General features: G+C 41.1%; 1 long non-coding RNA gene across 1 annotated transcript in view; it reads right to left on the bottom strand.

The window, feature by feature from the left end:
* Positions 1-17,915, bottom strand: part of LOC101442712 (uncharacterized) — a 57,901-nt gene that overhangs the window by 3,413 nt on the left and 36,573 nt on the right. The gene's annotated exons all lie outside the window — the stretch shown is intronic.

The raw sequence follows: 17,915 nt of genomic DNA, 5'->3' as shown, positions 1-17,915 counted from the left end.
AAATGCATAAAATTGTGCAACAAATTTGATGCAGGTTAATGAAAGGACAGTCCTTTAGAAGACAGTGAAATTTGGAGCCTAAGGTATATACCCAGAAGAACTGAGAGCAGTACACAAACAGATATCTGCACACTGATGTCCATAGTAGCATTATTCATGATAGCCAAAAGTTGGAAACAACCCAGATGTCCATCAACTGATGAATGGATAAACAAATTGTGGAGTATGCACACGATGGAATATTATGCAGCTGTAAGAAGAAATGAAGTCGTGAAACATATGACAACATGGATGAACCTGAAGGGCACCGTGATGAGTGAAATAAGCCAGACACAAAAGGACAAATAGGGAAGCAGATTTTGCTCAACTGACAGAGCATCTGCCTACCACATGGGAGGTCCAGGGTTCAAACCCAGGGCCTCCTGACCCATGTGGTGAGCAGGCCCATGCGCAGTGCTGATGCGCGCAAGGAGTGCCGTGCCATGCAGGGGTGTCCCCCACACAGGGAAGCTCCACATGCAAGGAGTGTGCCCCACAAGGAAAGCAACCCCATGAGAAAGAAGCACACCCTGCCCAAGAGTGGCACTGCACACACGGAGAGCTGACACAGTGAGATGATGCAACAAAAAAAGACACAGATTCCTGGTGCCACTGACAAGAATGCAGGTGGACACAGAAGAACACACAACAAATGGACACAGAGAGCAGACAATGGCGGGGGGGAGGGGTGAGAGTAATAAACAAAAAATAAATCTTAAAAAAAATTTTTCTTGAAAAAAAAAAGGACAAATACTATATGACTGCCCTTTTATGAACTAAATATATTATGTGAAATATAAATATATTATATGAAATATGAATATGGGTAAAATTGCCTATATAAGACCATTTTTCTTTGAGGCTGAACAAATGTAAATCAATACTACAAAATGTTACTATCAGACAAAAATAAACCACAAAAAACATTATACTAAATGGAGACCAGACACAGAGTACTACATATTGTATGACTCCATTTACACAAAATGTAAATGTAAATCAATTTATAAAGATGAAAGGTTATGTAGGTCTGTGGAAGGAACGCTAGGAGTGCGGAGTCTTTCTTTCTGAAGTAATCAAATTGTTCTAAAATTTTTGAGATGATGAATGTACAACATTGTGATTATACTAAAAGCCATTGGTTTGGATCGAATAGCCAGAAACAGCAGCTATGTACAGTGAGGAAAGCATAGAGGGATTGAGAGGTAAGAAATTTTCTTGTTTGTTGATCTAAGTTTATTATTATTGTAATAATGAAAATGCTCTAATAATGATTGAACTTATGAATGCACAGCTATGTGATTATAGCAAACACCATTGACTGTACTCTCTGGATGAACTGAATGCTTATTAATATGTATTAATAAAATTAATTTGTTATTTTAAAAACACCTGGAGCCTAGATTGAGTCCACAGCAATGCCATTAACAGAAGTGAGGCACCAAGAGGAGAAGGTGGTTTTAGGGGAGGAGACAAGTTTGGTTTTGATATGACAGTTTGCCAGTGTCAGACATACACGGGGAAGCCATGAAGCTCTTCTGGGGCTAGAAAGGAGCATTTAGGAAGGCAGAGTTTGACATTAAATCCTAGTTCTGCCACTTAGGTTGAGTGGCCTTGGATAAGATCTTTAAACCTCTGAGCCTTAGGTTTACTCACTTGAAAAATGAGGATAGTAATCTGGTTATAGACTCGTTGTGAGGGTTAAATAAGAAACTAGTATGCAAAGCTCTTACAGCGTCTGACACAGGAAGCCCTAAAAAAAAAGAATCTCTCTCCTTTGGACCACGGTGATAATCTCTTCTTTTCTCCTCCTTTCATTCTTTGCCTTCCTCCGCCCACCTCTGCAGGGCAGCCAGAGAGCTCTTGTTAGAATATAGATGAGATCTTGTCACTCTTCTGCTTAAACCTTCCAAGGCATCCTTCCCAGTCATGGTCTGTAAAGACTTGGGGCTCTCCTAGTCCTCGGACATTTGCTTAGCATTTGCTCTTCCCTCCGCCTGGCGTGCTCTCTGGGTTTCTCAAGGCTGGCTCCTTTCCATCCTTCTGCTGTCAGCTCAAACGATGCCATTTCATCTGGTAGCCTTTTGGCGGTCCTCTCTTCTCTACTCCAGGCTCTATCATCATCCCTTCCACATCGGGACTTTGCATGGCCTGTGGTTTCAATAATATCCCAAGTCGGCAAAAGAAATTAAATAGGAATTTGGGGGGAGTTTTGCAGAAGCTGCAGACGACAGCAAACGACACAGAAAAAGTTTAGAAACTCAGAAATGTATAAAATATATGGATAGTACTGTATAATGTTAACATATTTTAGCTTTTAATGCTATAAATGTACACAATTTCTTTTTTTTAAGTTAAAATAAGTAAAAATTTTAAAGTTAGTGAAAAGAAAGTGAAAGCCAGCAGATGACAAACAAAGGCTAGAAATGGAGATGTCTTAAAAAGTTTAGTAACTCATAAATGCATAAAATGTATGTACTGTCATGTATAATAATTACCTGTACAGTAAGTATTTCATTGTTTAATAACATAAATGAATAGCTACACACTTTTTTCATTGAAATTAAATTTGGAGTAAAAACCGCAGTTGTACGAAGTGGATGCAAGTTTTCAGCCATCTGTCACATGACATCTCCCCATGATCTCCCAGTGATCTTTGCATCTCGAGTTTCTCCTGTCCTGTGTCATTTAAATGCCACAACCTCTATTAAAATCGTGGGTCCCAAGCATAGTGTTCCTAGTGGTTCAGAGAGTGCTACCAAGAAACAGAGGAAAGTGATGAACTTGAAGGAAAAAGTGGAATTGTTAGACATACTTCCTTCCCAGGAAACGGCTGCTGCGGTTGGCTGCCATTACAGCGTTCAAGAGTCACCAGAAGCCATAGCAAGGAAAAGGGAAATCCGCAAGCCATTGCTGCTGCTACACCAACTGCTGAGCACTGCACAAACCTTGAGCTCCCCATCTCTCCCACGTGCAACGTTCCTTTGGGTGGAGGATTGTTGTAAAAAGAAAAAGAAAGGCATTCTGGTGGACTTTGGCATCATAGGAGAAAAGGCTAAGTCCTTACACATTTGTTTTTTATTTCTTTTCCCTCCCACCCTTCCCCTCCCTTGTCTATTCTCTGTGTCCATTCACTGTGTATTCTTCTATGTCTGTTGTAGTCTCATTAGGTGGCTCCAGGAACCCATCCTGGGACCTTCCGGAGTGAGAGAGAGGCAATCATTCTCTTACATCACCTCAGCTCCCTGGTTCACTGCATCTCATATTATCTGTTCTCTGTGTCTCTTTTTGTTGCACCATCTTGCTGCATCAGTTCTCTGAGTGGGTAGCCCCACTCCTGGGAGAGCTGCACTCCTGCGCGGGCAGCACTACTTGTGCAGGGGCCACTCCTTGTGTGGGCACCACTCCACATGGGTCAGCTTGCCACGCAGGCCAGGAGGCCCTGGGTATTGAACCCTCGACCTCCTATATGGTAGGTGGAAGCTCTATCCGTTGAGCCACATCCTTTCCCTAAGTCCTTAGATTATTCCCTAAAGGAAAATGAAGCATCTACCCCCAAGAATTTTCAAGCCAGCAAAGGCTGGTTTGAAAATGTTTTCTAAAGGTTCACCTAGGCAATGTAAAAGTTACAGGAGAGGCAGTATCTACTGATCGAGAGGCACCTAAGGAGTTTCCTGAAACCATAAAGAAACTGGTTGAAGAGAGAGGCTACAAACTGGAGCAGATACTCAGCGCTGACAAAATGGCCCTGTTTACGAAGGGAGGGCCAAATAATTTTACATGGATTTTCCAGATCACCAGGACGCCACACCCTTAACCCCCACAATGTGAAAGGGATAACCGTATTATGATTTTGGAGAAGGGATAATATAAGCTCTAGGTTTAGGATGAGAACTAAGCCTAGAGACAGGGTGAAAATAGACTGGAGAGGGTAGAGATTGGCTGAAATCAGGAAACTAACAGGAGGCTAATGGAATTGCCTCGCTATTCCACTAAAATAAAAATATATTAAAAATAGTTTTATTTTTATCCATGGAATTCACTATTTCAAATGAAAAACTCTTGTATATGTTTACTTTTTTCAGTCTATACTCCCTCCCCTAGTAGAATATCAATTCCTTGACCAGCACATAGAAAGCTCACCATAAATAGTTGCTAAACAAATGAATAAATGCACATATATACATAGAAGCACTACGGATCCTTAAATATAGGGCATGCATTTCTTCCCCATTAAGATGGGCAGTCAGACATAGAAAACGTAATCCTATGATGCTGAGCTTCTCTAAACTGGATGTGTCACTAAGATAAGCCAATTAACCTCTCTGGCCTTTATTGTTCTCTATATAAAAGAGCCAACCACTCACTTACTGAAGACGGATGCAGTAAAGAATAAGCGATATGACATCTGGTAAGTGCCTGGAGTTTTGCGAGAGGAAGACACTCTACTTAAATGTACAACCCACTATAAAGACGATAGGCGTGGGCCAAAATGGCATGATGAAACCTTTAAAGTCACGTCAAATCACTATGAACTATGGATTTCCAAATAGCTCTGAAACAACAGTCTATCAGAATTTTCACCAAGCTACAGGGATAATGTAAATCCCAGGATCACAATTTAGGTGTGGTAGTTTATGAAATATTATGAAGAAACAATGCCACGCCCTTAACGGATTAGGGATCTCAACCAGAATGCAAAACGCTTCTGCCAGAGCAGGATCCAGCCTGGGCTCCCACGTCAGTGGCTTCCCTCTCTCTGTGGACACCATTAATCAATGTCCCTTTCATCATACGGAAGCCCATTGCTGGAGACTTCGGTCAGCACCTTCTAGGAAGCTTACTCTCAGAAAAGCTTTCCGAGATACAGCCAACCAAACTGAAGGAGAGAGCTGGGGCTTGAGGTTTGGCTCAGGTCCAGCTAATAGAAACTGGGTTGGTACATGTAGGGACCATGGCTCAGCTCGGGACCACTCTGAAGGGAACAGCATCCTCTCCAGGTATGTATCTACCACTCGGTGTGCAGTCTCTACTAGGGCAAGACAAGCAGAAAAGTCATCATGTATATGGTAGAGATTAAAAGAATAGATTTTTTTTTAGTTAGACTGCCCCAGGGTTTTATCTTGGCCTTGGGCAAGTTATTCTAATCTCCCTGGCCTGGGTTTTTTTCCTTTGTGAAATGAAGATAACAATGCCAACTTTGAACAGGTTGTTTTAAAGATAAAAAAGATAATGTAAAATACTAAGCACACTCAATAACGTTAGCTATTAATATTAATTAATAACTATCAATGATAATACCTGAAGCCATTATTCTTTTCATTCATTCAACAAATATTTAGTGGACATCTACCTGAGGCCAAGCATTGTGCTAGATGCTGAGAATGCAACAATGAACACAGTAGACAAGCTCTTTACCCTCACGGAGTCTATAGCTAAGGCAGTAGGCAATTACAGTGTGGCTTCCTGGAGGAAGCCATCCTTAAGCTACATCCCAAGAATGTCATCCAAAGGTTTGGGAGAACAGAGCAGAGAAAATCCTATGCAGAAGAAACACAGTTTGCAGATTTCCAAAGAATAGAAAGCAAGGTGTTTTCAAGTTGCTAAAAACAGATTTGAGCATGGCACACAAGGCTAGGGAGGTAAGAAGTTTCCTTGTAAGTCCTTGTTAAAGATTTCACACTTTACATCTGAAAGCCATTGGGCATACAGTAAGATTTTAAGCAAAGTGGCATAGCTGTATTTGTATTTTAGGATGATCACTCTGGCTACAGTTTAAGATTAGGCAAGGAAACCACTGAGTCTATGATTTAAGGAAATATCACACAAGGATGGAAAGAAGTGGACATATTCTACAGATACTTAGAAGAGCCAATGACAGGACTTGGTGATTGATTAGAAGGTAGAGGAAGTGCCAAGTTAAATGGCGGTACTGTTCTCAGATATAGGAAGCATGTAGGAGGAAGAACTTTGGAGGTTTAATATAGAACGAACTGGGTTTGAAATGTCTATGAGACTCTCAGGTACAAATATTCTGCAGTCAGGTGATTAATCAGGCCTGACTCTTTTTTTGTCACCACCACCACCACCTCCATCATCATCACTACCTCAAAGAAACCAAACTCAGTCCTGCCTCTAGGTCTTTGCACCTGCTATTCTCTCTACCTGGGATGTGCTTCCCTCAGATAGCCAAATGCCTGGCTCCTTGTAATTCAGATGTCTACTCAAACATTATCTTCACAGAAGGCTCTTCTTTGACAATCCAACCAACAGTCTTCTCAAAGTCACTCTCAACCACACCGCACTATATATTGCTTTCACAGTTCTTAACACTAGCAGTAATTATCTTGTTCTTTTATTCTTTTACTTTTTTCTTGTCTATCTCCCTCACTCCAGAACTGTGATGTCTAATACCATAGCCACTAGCCACATGTGGCTTTTTAAGTTTAAATTAATGAAAATTAAGTCAAATTTAAAAATTCAGTTCATTGGTTGCACTAACCACATGTGGTTAGTAGCTACTGCATTGGACAGCATAGATATAGAATATCTGTATCATCTCAGAAAATTCTAGAGGACAGCTCTGCTCTAGAAAACAAGATCCATGCAACAGATACTTCTATATCCCCAGAGTCTAGAATAATGTTTTCCAAACTGTCGATCATAGTTCATTAATCGATTGGGAAATTTAGTGGACTATGACCAGAATAATGTTTAATAAATTAAAGAGAAAATAACAAAGAATATTATGTTAAGCATAAGGAGAACAAAAATTTCTTCATGAAAATTTTATTTATATGCATGTGTGTCCTAGGTAGAATTATACATTGTGCTCTTGATTCTATATCACTGTCAAAAAATGTGACATTGTACCTATAATATGGGTTTGAATATTTTGTTGAATGAATAAAAAAATGAAACGGTTAATAGCTCTCATCAGGTTTAATTTAATCCTGCCAACAGTCCTATGAGATAGGAATTATTACACCTACTTTAAAGATAAGAAAACTAAGGCTCTAAGAGTTAAGTGATTTGTCCAGATGACAAAACTTGTAAGAGTTGGAGTTGAGATTCAAATCCATTTCTGACTGACTGTACATACCTAAACCACAGATGGATTGTTCTTGAAGCTATGGACATGGCTAAAGGAGACTGTGCAGTGTGAGAAGAGACAAGGAGCTTGGAAAGAACCCCAAGGAATCTCAGAATTTGGGGGACTGACTAAGAAGGAGGAATCCCAAGGATGAGAGGAGTAGCCAGCGAGGAACCTCGAGAGGCAAGGTAAAGGAGCATGTCAGGTAGGAGGGTGTGAGTGATACTACAAAATGGTCCAAACTCAAGGAAAACAAAGATGGATGTGTTCACTATATTTAGCAACTTTGAAGATTGCTAAAGACTTTGGCAAGTACAGTTTCAGTGAAATGATAGCTTCAGAGCCGAACCACTGGAGGCTGAAGGGCAAATGGGAGGCAAATGAAGACAACCTCCAAGACGTTTGACCTTGAACAGGAGGAAATAAGGTGTGGACAGGCAAAGGGTCTCCTTATTGTGTCTGTTTTAATACAGACCCTGCGCATGATTATATGCTGATGTGAAGGCAGAGGCTGATATAAAGAGAAAGGATGATTCAAGGTACTGAGTCCTGAAATAGGAAGGGATAAAATCCATATAAGAGATAGAGAGATTGGCCTGGGACGAAGGGAGGAATGCCTCTTACTTAAGAGGGAAGAAGGGGAGAGGTGGGTACTAAATGCGTATAGAAACAAAGTGGAAGGCTCTGGAAACAGGACACTGCAGGAGCTCCTCTCTGGTCTCATTTCCTTTGGGAAGCAGAGGGAGAGATCTTGTGCTATGAATGGAAGGAGAGTGGAAAAGATGTGAAATCACCTCCATTTAAAAGATAATAATAATAAACAAGGCTTTGTGTACATTTATTTACATTTTTTACAATAATCTTCAAAAGTTTGTTCATAGTTCCCCTAAATCAAGTAGCCAGAACTTCCCATCACAGCGCACTGAAGGTGTGGAAATACAAAATGTTGACAGAAGCATCCTCTAATAAGGTGAAAATGGAAGACAGAGCTGACCAGGAAAGCAGAATTGTTGGGCAGCACTGGGGGGCCAACTGAAACTGGAGTCTGTGAACTTGTAGTGACCCCAGTCGACAAATTTCTGGGAAATGCCTGGATAATCTTTTGCTCTAATTGAGCTGTTTAACACATCAGGACTTTAACAATAAGAACCTGACCTCATCCCTCCTGTGAATACTGAAGCTGAAAGAAACAAATATCCAGCAGACAGCAGAAGGAAATATCATAAATTGTAACCATTTTTGTGGGACTTTTCAGACTCTCATGTACAAAAAATCTACACCAAAGTTGTACCATTTCTGTACCCTCCTTTGTGCCTTATGCATTCATTGAAAGTTCCCATTCTCGCCTTTGTAGATGCACAAGATGGCATTAATAATATAAGGTTTTCTTAAAGTTTGATAAACATAAGCCCTCAAAGACCTTTTCAGTGTTATCTTGAATCAAATATTCAAAATGTCCTCCAACAATGGGTGGTGATGGGATATGGGATAGGAATATAAAATGTTGAGATGAAGTCACTCCCAGTGGTTAAAACAAAACAAAAAAGCAATCCTTGCTGGTCTCTTCGTCTACACAGCCACCCTCATTGCCACTCACCCCCACCCTCTCTCTCCCAATGAGTCAATGTTCTCCTCCTCCTCTAAGGCCTGTGATTCTGCAGAGCCCTCCCCTGACTTTACTGCAAACACAGTTAAGGACTGCGTCCTGCCTCGTGCCCTCCAGAGTCCAATGCGTCTCCACAAAGCAAGGTCACATCTTCTACTTTGGAGTTACTACGGCTTGCCTAGCCCAGGGCTGCCCAAATATCATATGGAATTCAATAAGTATGCAAGAGATGCTCACAACCATCTGGGAGAAAAGTTGGATCCCTACCTCATACTGCATGTTCACAAAAATTCCAGATAAGTCAAAATTTTTATGAGAAAAATAATGATTCCATAAAAATGCCAGGAGAAAAAAAGATGGGAGGATTTTTCAGGGTTGTAGTGCTTCAACACAAGAAAATCAGCATAACTCACCACATTAATAAATCAAAGAAAAAATCTCATGGTCATCTCAATTGATGCAGAAAAGGCATTTGACAAAACTCTGTACCCTTTCTTGATTAAAATATGCTAAAAAATAGGAATTGAAGGAAACTTTCTCAACATGATAAAGGACATATATGGGAAAAAACCACAGCTAACCTTGTATTCAGTGGTGATAGAAAGCTTTCCTGTTGAGATCGGGAACAAGACAAGGATGCTCACTCTCACCACCGTTGTTCACTGAGGTTCTGGCTAGAGCAATCAGGCACAAAAAAGAAATAAAAAGCCTCCAGATTAGAAAGGAAAAGTAAAACGTGCTATTCGCAGATGATATGATCCTATACCTAGAAAACCCTGAAAAATCTACAAAAAAACTAGTAGAGCTAGTAAACAAATTCAGCAGAGTGGCAGGATACAAAATTAATATGCAAAAATTAGTTGTGAGGAGAGACAGCAAGATGGCGGCAGAGTAAGGTGCTCCTAGAGTCAGCTCCTGCATCAGGGCAGTTAACAAACATCCAGAGCTCACTGGAGCCAGCTGAAGCACCTGTTTGGGGACTCCAGGAGGCCAGAAGAGCATCCTGCAACATCCTTGAAGGAGTGGAAGGAAGAGACTGCCCATCTACAGAGAAGACTCGTAAGTAGAGGCTCCACGCCCCAGAGGCCAGTGCCCATCCTCCACTGGAGACATAAGCCGCCTCTGGAGCTGTTTCGCAGCTGGAATTGAAAGATCCACTTCCCAAAAACAGGGGAGGAAGAGATGGTTGGGCACCAACTTCAGCTACTAATGAGTAAAATTCAGCGGGCTAAAGTGTAATCCTGAGAACAGCTAAGGTTTGAGCCTGTCCAAGTCAGAAAGAGGCCAGGAGCCGCCATCTTAACTCCACACCTGGCACAAGGGGAAGCGGGGCGGAATGAGGGTCCCAGTGCTGGTGGCGACCGGCTTTCTTCCATCCAGGTCAGATGGCAGCTCTAGCCTAAGCCCCAGTGCCACCTCCAGCAGGGAGGAAGCTGTGGGGACCTGCGCCAGCCTCTCCAGGAAATTTCCAGCCAAGCTGCGGAGGCGGGTGATTGTCCTACTCTGGTGGCACAAGCCACCCTAGGAGCTATTCTGTGGTTCAAATTGGAAGCTCCATTTCCCAGAAACAGGGGGGGAGGAGACAGTTGGCTGCTGATTTCAGCTACTGATTGGTACACTCAGATGGCTAAGGAATAACCCTAAGAACAGCTGGGGTATGAATTTGTTCAAGTCAGAAAAAGGCCGGTGGCTGCCATTTTGACTCCACCCCCAGCCTGAGGGGAAGCCGGCCTGACCAAATAGCACCACGGTGGTAGGTTTCTTTCCCCGGATCAGTCTGCAGCCCTAGCCTAGGATTCTGTCCCACCTCTGGCAGGAAGGAGGCTGGCTAGCTCTACATCAATCTATCCAGGCAACTGTGGGTAGCGTTGGCTGGAACAAACTGAATAATTGGAAGTCTACTGGGGCAACTGCCATCATCTTGGACCTGCACTGCATAGATTGCTGCCCACACCTGCAGCTCCATCCATGCCCCAGGCAAGGGACAAAAGGGCGTGAAGCTTCATCAGTCTCTCTGGGCTACTACAGTCTAGGTCTGCACGACTTGGATTATCCCACTCACCTGTGACTCTGTCCCTACCTCTGGGAAAGGAGAAAGTTGGGAGAAGCCTCATTGGTCCCTGGTGCAATGAGGGCAGCTTGAGCCTCCACAATTTATAGCACCAATTATATCCTTGGCTCCTACTGCACAACCAGCAAGAGAGAAAGGGCAGGAAGCACTAAACTAAAGAGAAAAACTGTACCCAGAATAAATACTCTAGCAATCCAGATGTCAACGCACCAACCAAAAATTACAATCCACACCGAGAAACAGGAAGATATGGCCCTGTTAAAGAAACAAGATAAGCCTCCAGATGACATAAAGGAGTTGAGACAACTAATCATAGATGTTCAAACAAATCTCCTTAATAAATTCGATGAGCTGGCTAAAGAGATTAAGGATATTAAGACAACACCAGATGAGCACAAAGAAGAATTTGAATGCATACATAGAAAAATAGCAGATCTTATGGAAATGAAAGGCGCAATAAATGAAATATTTTTTAAAAACATTGGAATCGTATAACAGCATATTTGAGGAGGCAGAAGCAAGGTTTGGTGAGCTTGAAAAAATGGCCTCTGAAAGTGAACATACAAAAGAACAGATGAAGAAAAGAATGGAAAAAATTGAACAAGGTCCTGGGGAGCTAAACAACAGCCAGAGATGTGCAAACATATGTGTCATGGGTGTCCCAGAAGGAGAAGAGAAGGGAAAAGGGGCAGAATGAATATTTAAAGAAATAATGTTAGAAAATTTCCCAACTATGTTGAAGAACATAGATATCCATGTCCAAGAAGCACAACGTACTCCCATTCAAAAAAATCCCATAGACCAACTCCATGACACATACTAATCAGAATATCAAATGCCAAAGACAAAGAGAGAATTCTGAGAGCAGCAAGAGAAAAGCTATGCATAACATATAAGGGATACCCAATAAGATTAAGTGCTGATTTATCACCGGAAACCATGGAGGCAAGAAGACAGTAGTCTGATATATTTAAGATACCATGAGAGAAAAACTTCCAGTCAAGAATTTTATATCCATCAAGACTGTCTATCAAAAATGAGGGCAAGATTAGAATATTCACAGATAAACAGAAACCGAGAGAATTTCTAAGCAGGAGCCCAGATTTTCAGGAAATACTAAAGGGTGTACTAGAGCCTGAAAAGAAAAGACAGGAGAGAGAGGCCTGGAAGAGAGTCTAGAAATGAAGATTATATCAATGAAAGTAACAAAACGTGTCAAAAGAGTGGGGAAAATAAAATATGACAAATAAAATTCAAAAAGCCAGGAATAAACTTAACCAACGATGTAAAGTACTTGTATTCAGAAAACTGCAACCCAATGTTAAAGGAAATTTTAAAAGTCCTAAATAACTGGAAGAACATTCCATGCTCATGGATTGGAAGACTAAATATCACTAAGATGTCAATTCTACTCAGATTGATAGACAGATTCAATGCAACCCAGATAAAAATTCCACCAGCATTAAAAAAAAAATTAAAACACAATTATCAAGTTTATTTGGAAGGGTAAGGGGTCCTGAACAGCCAGAAACATCATAAAAGGAAAAGCAGACCCTCATCTCTGGACTTTAAATCATACTACCAAGCTATAGTGGTAAAAACAGCATAGTACTGGCATAAAGCGTGTTTTACAATCACGTGGGGAGCAGATATCTTGCTCACTGGGATAGGGTCTATGCACCCATAATTTTTTACAACCCCCCAAGAGATTCTGATATCCCCCAAAGCTATAAAACCTCTATTGTGATGATCTCTAAGTTCATTTCCTGCTCTAACAATCATTGGCCTTTTTTTTAAACATACCTGCCCTATATACATATACGTATATATATACACAATTTTATAGAAATGCAAAAATGCCACCATATACATGCTTTACACCCACTTTCATTTTTTAAATTTATTTTTATTTTTAAAGAAGCTTTAGATTACATAAATATTACATCATAAATATAGGGGATTTCCAAATACTCCACCCCTTCCACCTCCCACACTTTCCTACACTAACAACATCTTTCATTTGTGTAGTATATTTGTTACAATTGATGAACACATATTGAACCATTGCTACTAACCCTGGACTATACCTTTATTATAGTTTACACTTTGCCCTGCATAATTTTATGGTTTTAACAAAATGTTTAATAGCCTGTATCTGCCATTGCAGTGTCATACAGGACAATTCCAATGTCCATAAGTGCCCCTGTGTCACACCTATTCTTCCCTCTCCCTTCCCTCAGAATTCTGGTGACCATTGCCTTTATATCAATGATATAAGTTCTTCCATTGCTATAAAGTCTACTTTAAGTATACTTTAGTCCATAGTTGCATCCCCACCTTATGTTTGTTCATTCCTCAATCTTGAGGATTTGGGGATGGTGATGCCCACTCTGTTTCTGATTGAGAGGGGACTTAGGTCCCGTGGGGTAGATGGGCTGGAACTGTCTTGCTTGCAATTGTAGATATTCTGTTTTTTGAGATGGGCATTGTCCATCATCAAATAAAGTCAAATCTCTGCTGAGATTCAGGGCTCAACCAGCATATGAACAGAACAAAGATTTAAGTCTCTGGGACACATATTTAACAATTAGAATGCTAATTAGCTCAAATTTCAGCAGAGTTACAATATCTACTCTCTAGTTCATTGGACTCACCAGGACAACTAACAAAAGGATGATGATGGACAATGCCCATCCCAAATAACAGAATATCTACAATTGCAAGCAAGACAGTTCCATCCCATCTACCCCATGGGACCTAACTCATAAAAACTTATCTGTATTTAATATTTCCCGCTTTGGGCCAAGGTCTCTTTCCAGATGCATAACTAGTCAGCACTTGGTAATAATCCCTCAGTGCCAGGCAGGCTCATATCTGGGAGTTATGTCTTATGCCAGGGGAAGGTATTGCATTTATATGCTGAGTTTGGCTTAGAGAGAACCTACTTTTGAGCAATAAGGAGGCTTTTAGGAAGTAACTCTTAGGCAATATAGAGTAGTAGGCTGGGAAGTTGGTTCGAGTAGAGAAAGTAAATGTATTACACAGTGTTCTATTTGAAGAATGATCCAAGGAAAATGAAACTATTTTGTCATTTGGAAATTTTGGCAAGAAATTAATAAACATTTTACTGATGGATGGAAATCTTCATGAGAATGAATTTTGATTAATTTGCTTTTAGAACCAAAACAATTCCCTTGGTGAATCACTATGATTGGGAAGTTGAGATGTAATTTACACCATATCCATGTATTAATGTCACTCTCTATGTTTTACTTTGTGCCTGTTCAAATCACCCTGATTTATAATCAGAGCACAAGAGGAGACATAACATTGCATTGTCCATTTTTGTGGTGCCAGGAGAGATTACGCCAAAACCATCAGGAAAATGGATTGAGCAGCCTACCTTGGCAACACAAACCAGGGAATAATAACCGTCCTCATCAGATCACCCTTCCACTCTGATAATGTATATTACAAATTTAATTCAGAACTCAGCAAAGGAGCCAAAGATCCAAGGAGCATAGCTGACTACAATGCTCAAATGCCTAAAATATCGATACAGAGGGCACACATTGTTCTGTCCTTAAAGACACTTCCAATGTAATCACTCATGTGGGACAGCTCTTCATAGAGAAGACTATGTTTGGTCTTCAGGGCTATCGGCATATCTCCTGACAAAAGCATCACAATAAACAATAATCATCATAGCATTAGTACGTCATGTCTTTGAACAAGCTTGGGGTCCAATCCAGAATCCCTCAGAAGCACACTTCCATATTCAGTGACCTTTCCACACCTATGAACCTGGTGACTCTGTCTAGTGTTGGGTCAGAAGAGTCCCTGGGCGTGCCATGGGAACAAGACCTTTCTACAGAGCTTTCAAAGGTTTCTTTTGTGGCCTATGTCAATTTCTGTTCCTTTTCTTGAGATTCTTCTCATAAAACAGCAAATACAGTTAACTCCTTTCTTCCAAGGGCACAATGAATCATACTAACCTCAGAATCTAATGTAAATGTGTGTGTATTTACTCTCCACTCCCTCTTAAGAGGGCAATGTTTGGTGAGAAGACCAAACCTTGGAATGTAAATATATCTGAAATGTTTAAAATGGCTAATCCACATTGTTTAAATAAATTTTTCATAGAGTTGTTCTGTTAATGTAGAAGTGCGAACTTGATCCGAGACAAAGCAAGGAAGTCAAACAGTCACTGTCCATGAAATCTAAACATAAACACTTAGCTGGATTTTACTTTAACTGGTCTACATATCTGGAGAAATAAATCCAATGTAAACTGATATCCACCAATTTTTAGAGTTCCAAAAGAGACATCAACATGTGGAACTTCAAAAAATATACACTAATCATGATTGTAATTAACATAAATATTAGTTACATTATATATAATCATTTAACATACATTTGCATACACAGTCCCCAGTTCTTCCTTCAAACCATCCATCCTCCTGTTGCTCAAACCCAAAACATCGGCAGGTATTCTCCTTGGTTCCATGCTTACCCTTAATCCCACACCCAATCCACCAACAAGCCCAAAGAGAACTAACTCCAAATATATTTTACGTTTTTTCCACCTCACATCAGCTCCCTGGTGACCACTCTAGTCTGAACCCAAATCATCTCTTGACCACATCAAGAGCTCTCAAAATTTGTCCCCCTGCTTCCCTTCCTGTCCTCCTCAAAGTTATTCTCCTACAGCAGTCAGGGGATCATTACATAACTTAGACAGCCTATGGCTTTCCTTTGCACTCCGAAAAAAATCCAAACTCCAAATTGGCCTTCCACAATCAAGCCCTGTCTACATCTGACTCCATCTCCTGCCAACCTTCCCCTCCCTCAGTCCCCTCCAGCCACTTCACCTTTCACTGTGACAGGTCTACACACCAAATGCATTTCTATCCCACTCCCTTTCACCGCTCTCAGAGTAGATTAGGACGCTGCTCATGAGTCCACTTTCCAGGTCTCAACTCAACATCAGGCCCCCAAGAAAGCATTCGCTGACTGCTCCTCCCAAAGCTCTTGCCCCACTCCAAGCACTCCATCACCGCACCCTGGTTGTTTCCTCTATGGCACTCATCATTCCTTAAAATTATCCTGTTTACTAATTTATTCTCTTGAATATTGTCTGTGTGTCTTCACTAAAATGTCTATAGGAGTCACAACAGTGTCTGTTTGGTCATCACATTCTCCTCAGCATCAAAATAATATCTGTAACATGGCAAGCAATCATTAGATGTTTTGAATGAATTAATGACAGTTGGAGGCTTTTGTCTCCATTTTCTAAGTGTGGAAACTGAGGATCAGAAAAACTTGACAAAATTATTTTTGCTGTCAAGTTGGCACAAGAAACTGAATCTATCTGATTTCTCTTACACCTTTCTGATTTCCCTTAAATCCATTCATCCATTCAACAAACATTTGCTGAGTATCTATAATATACCTGCACTGTTTTAAGCAGGATACTGCAGTGAACAAAATGGACAAAAGTCCTGCCCTCTTGAAGCTTACATTCTAGTGATGGGAGGTTTACGATAAATCAATAATCTATATATATTTAGTTAGTGGTGGTGCTAAGTTCTGTGGAGAAAATTAGAACAAGGTAGAGAGGACAGGGAATGTCGGGGTAGGAGTTTTATGTAGGGTGATCTGGGAAGGTCTCATTGTTAAGTGACGACTGATCCGATCCCTGAAGGAAGTGAGGGAATGAACCAAATGAGTTACTGCGGGATACAGCAGAGACCAACCAGAGATGACACAGCAGGAAGAACATCAAGTGCAAATACCCAGACAAGGAAAGTGCTTGGCCAATGTGTGGTGACAAGAAGACCAGTGAGGGTAGCGAGAGGCGAGCAGGAAAAATGGTAGTAAGATGAAAAGATGAAACCGGAGGGAGGAGGAGGGCCCTGTGAGCCATTATGGATTTTGCGCTGAATGAGGTGGGAAACCACTGGAAGGATTGCTTGGATGAGCAATCATAATCTAACTTTCCTTCAAGAAGGCTCTCCCTTGTGTTCAGAATAAACAAATAGACCATGGGGATAAAAATAGACAATGGGGAGGCAAGAATGGCAGCAGAGAGACCCATAGGAAGGTCAGTTGGAGACCATTTGTCCTAGAGAAGGATGCAGGTGGCTTAAACCAATGTGGCAGTGACAGTGGTGGGGTGGGCACTAGAAGGAGCTGGCAGATCCCCTCTCAGCACTGAAGAACTTATTGCTTAGCTGCTGGGAGTGCTACAGGCTTACAGTCTTTAGCTGTCAGCCCTCCATGGACACTGCCCATGGATGAAGAGAGCTGACTGTCTGAAAGTTACATCCTCTTCCCAGGGTCAGTCTGTACTCACTGATTGGTTCATGCAGCTGTGTAAAGGGTGGCTTCTTCTCCACAATATGAGACATCTCTAAACAGTCATTCCAGTCTACGAGCTCCCCATGAAGCCAACTGGACCTTTCCTGAGACCACATTGCGGTCCAACTTTTCCTCTACCAAACCTGCTCTGTCCCTTCCCATTCAAGAACAATCCTTAATAACTACAGACACACATAGTTAGGCCAACCTATAACAGAATTGGTTTGACTCTTATTATGTCTTGAAGGAAGAGCCAACAGGACTGGATGATGGGTATGATGAAGGGTGTGTGAGAAAGAGGGGAGGCAATGATAAGTCCAAGATTTTTATCTTGAGCAACTGGAGGAACTTGCCATTTTCTGACACAGGTAACTGCAGGAAGAACTTGTTGAGAGTAGGGGTGGAAATCACAGTTTGATTTTGTTCTATTCATGATGCTTATGAGACATCCAAAAGGAGATTCAAGTAAACAATTGGATATACAGGACTGGCGCTCAGGAGAGAAGCGAGGACAGAGATGGAAATGCGGGAGTTAGCATGTGAATGGTGTAGCCCTGCAACTGGATGAGACCACCTGTTGATCAAAAAGTATCTCCATTATAATTTTGAGGAGGCTTTCCACAGTTGACTTTCTGTATTGTCATTACAGTATTTTAACTTTCAAAGTTGTAAAAAAAAAAATTTACTTTGCCACTAATGTACTATTCTTCCTTAAACAAGTCATTTCATTAACTTACTGAGCT

This window comes from Dasypus novemcinctus, chromosome 12 (genome assembly GCF_030445035.2).
Source record: "Dasypus novemcinctus isolate mDasNov1 chromosome 12, mDasNov1.1.hap2, whole genome shotgun sequence".
NCBI lineage: Eukaryota > Metazoa > Chordata > Mammalia > Cingulata > Dasypodidae > Dasypus > Dasypus novemcinctus.
The sequence above is the reverse complement of the archived record's forward strand: the minus strand, read 5'-3'. Positions and strand labels throughout refer to the sequence as shown.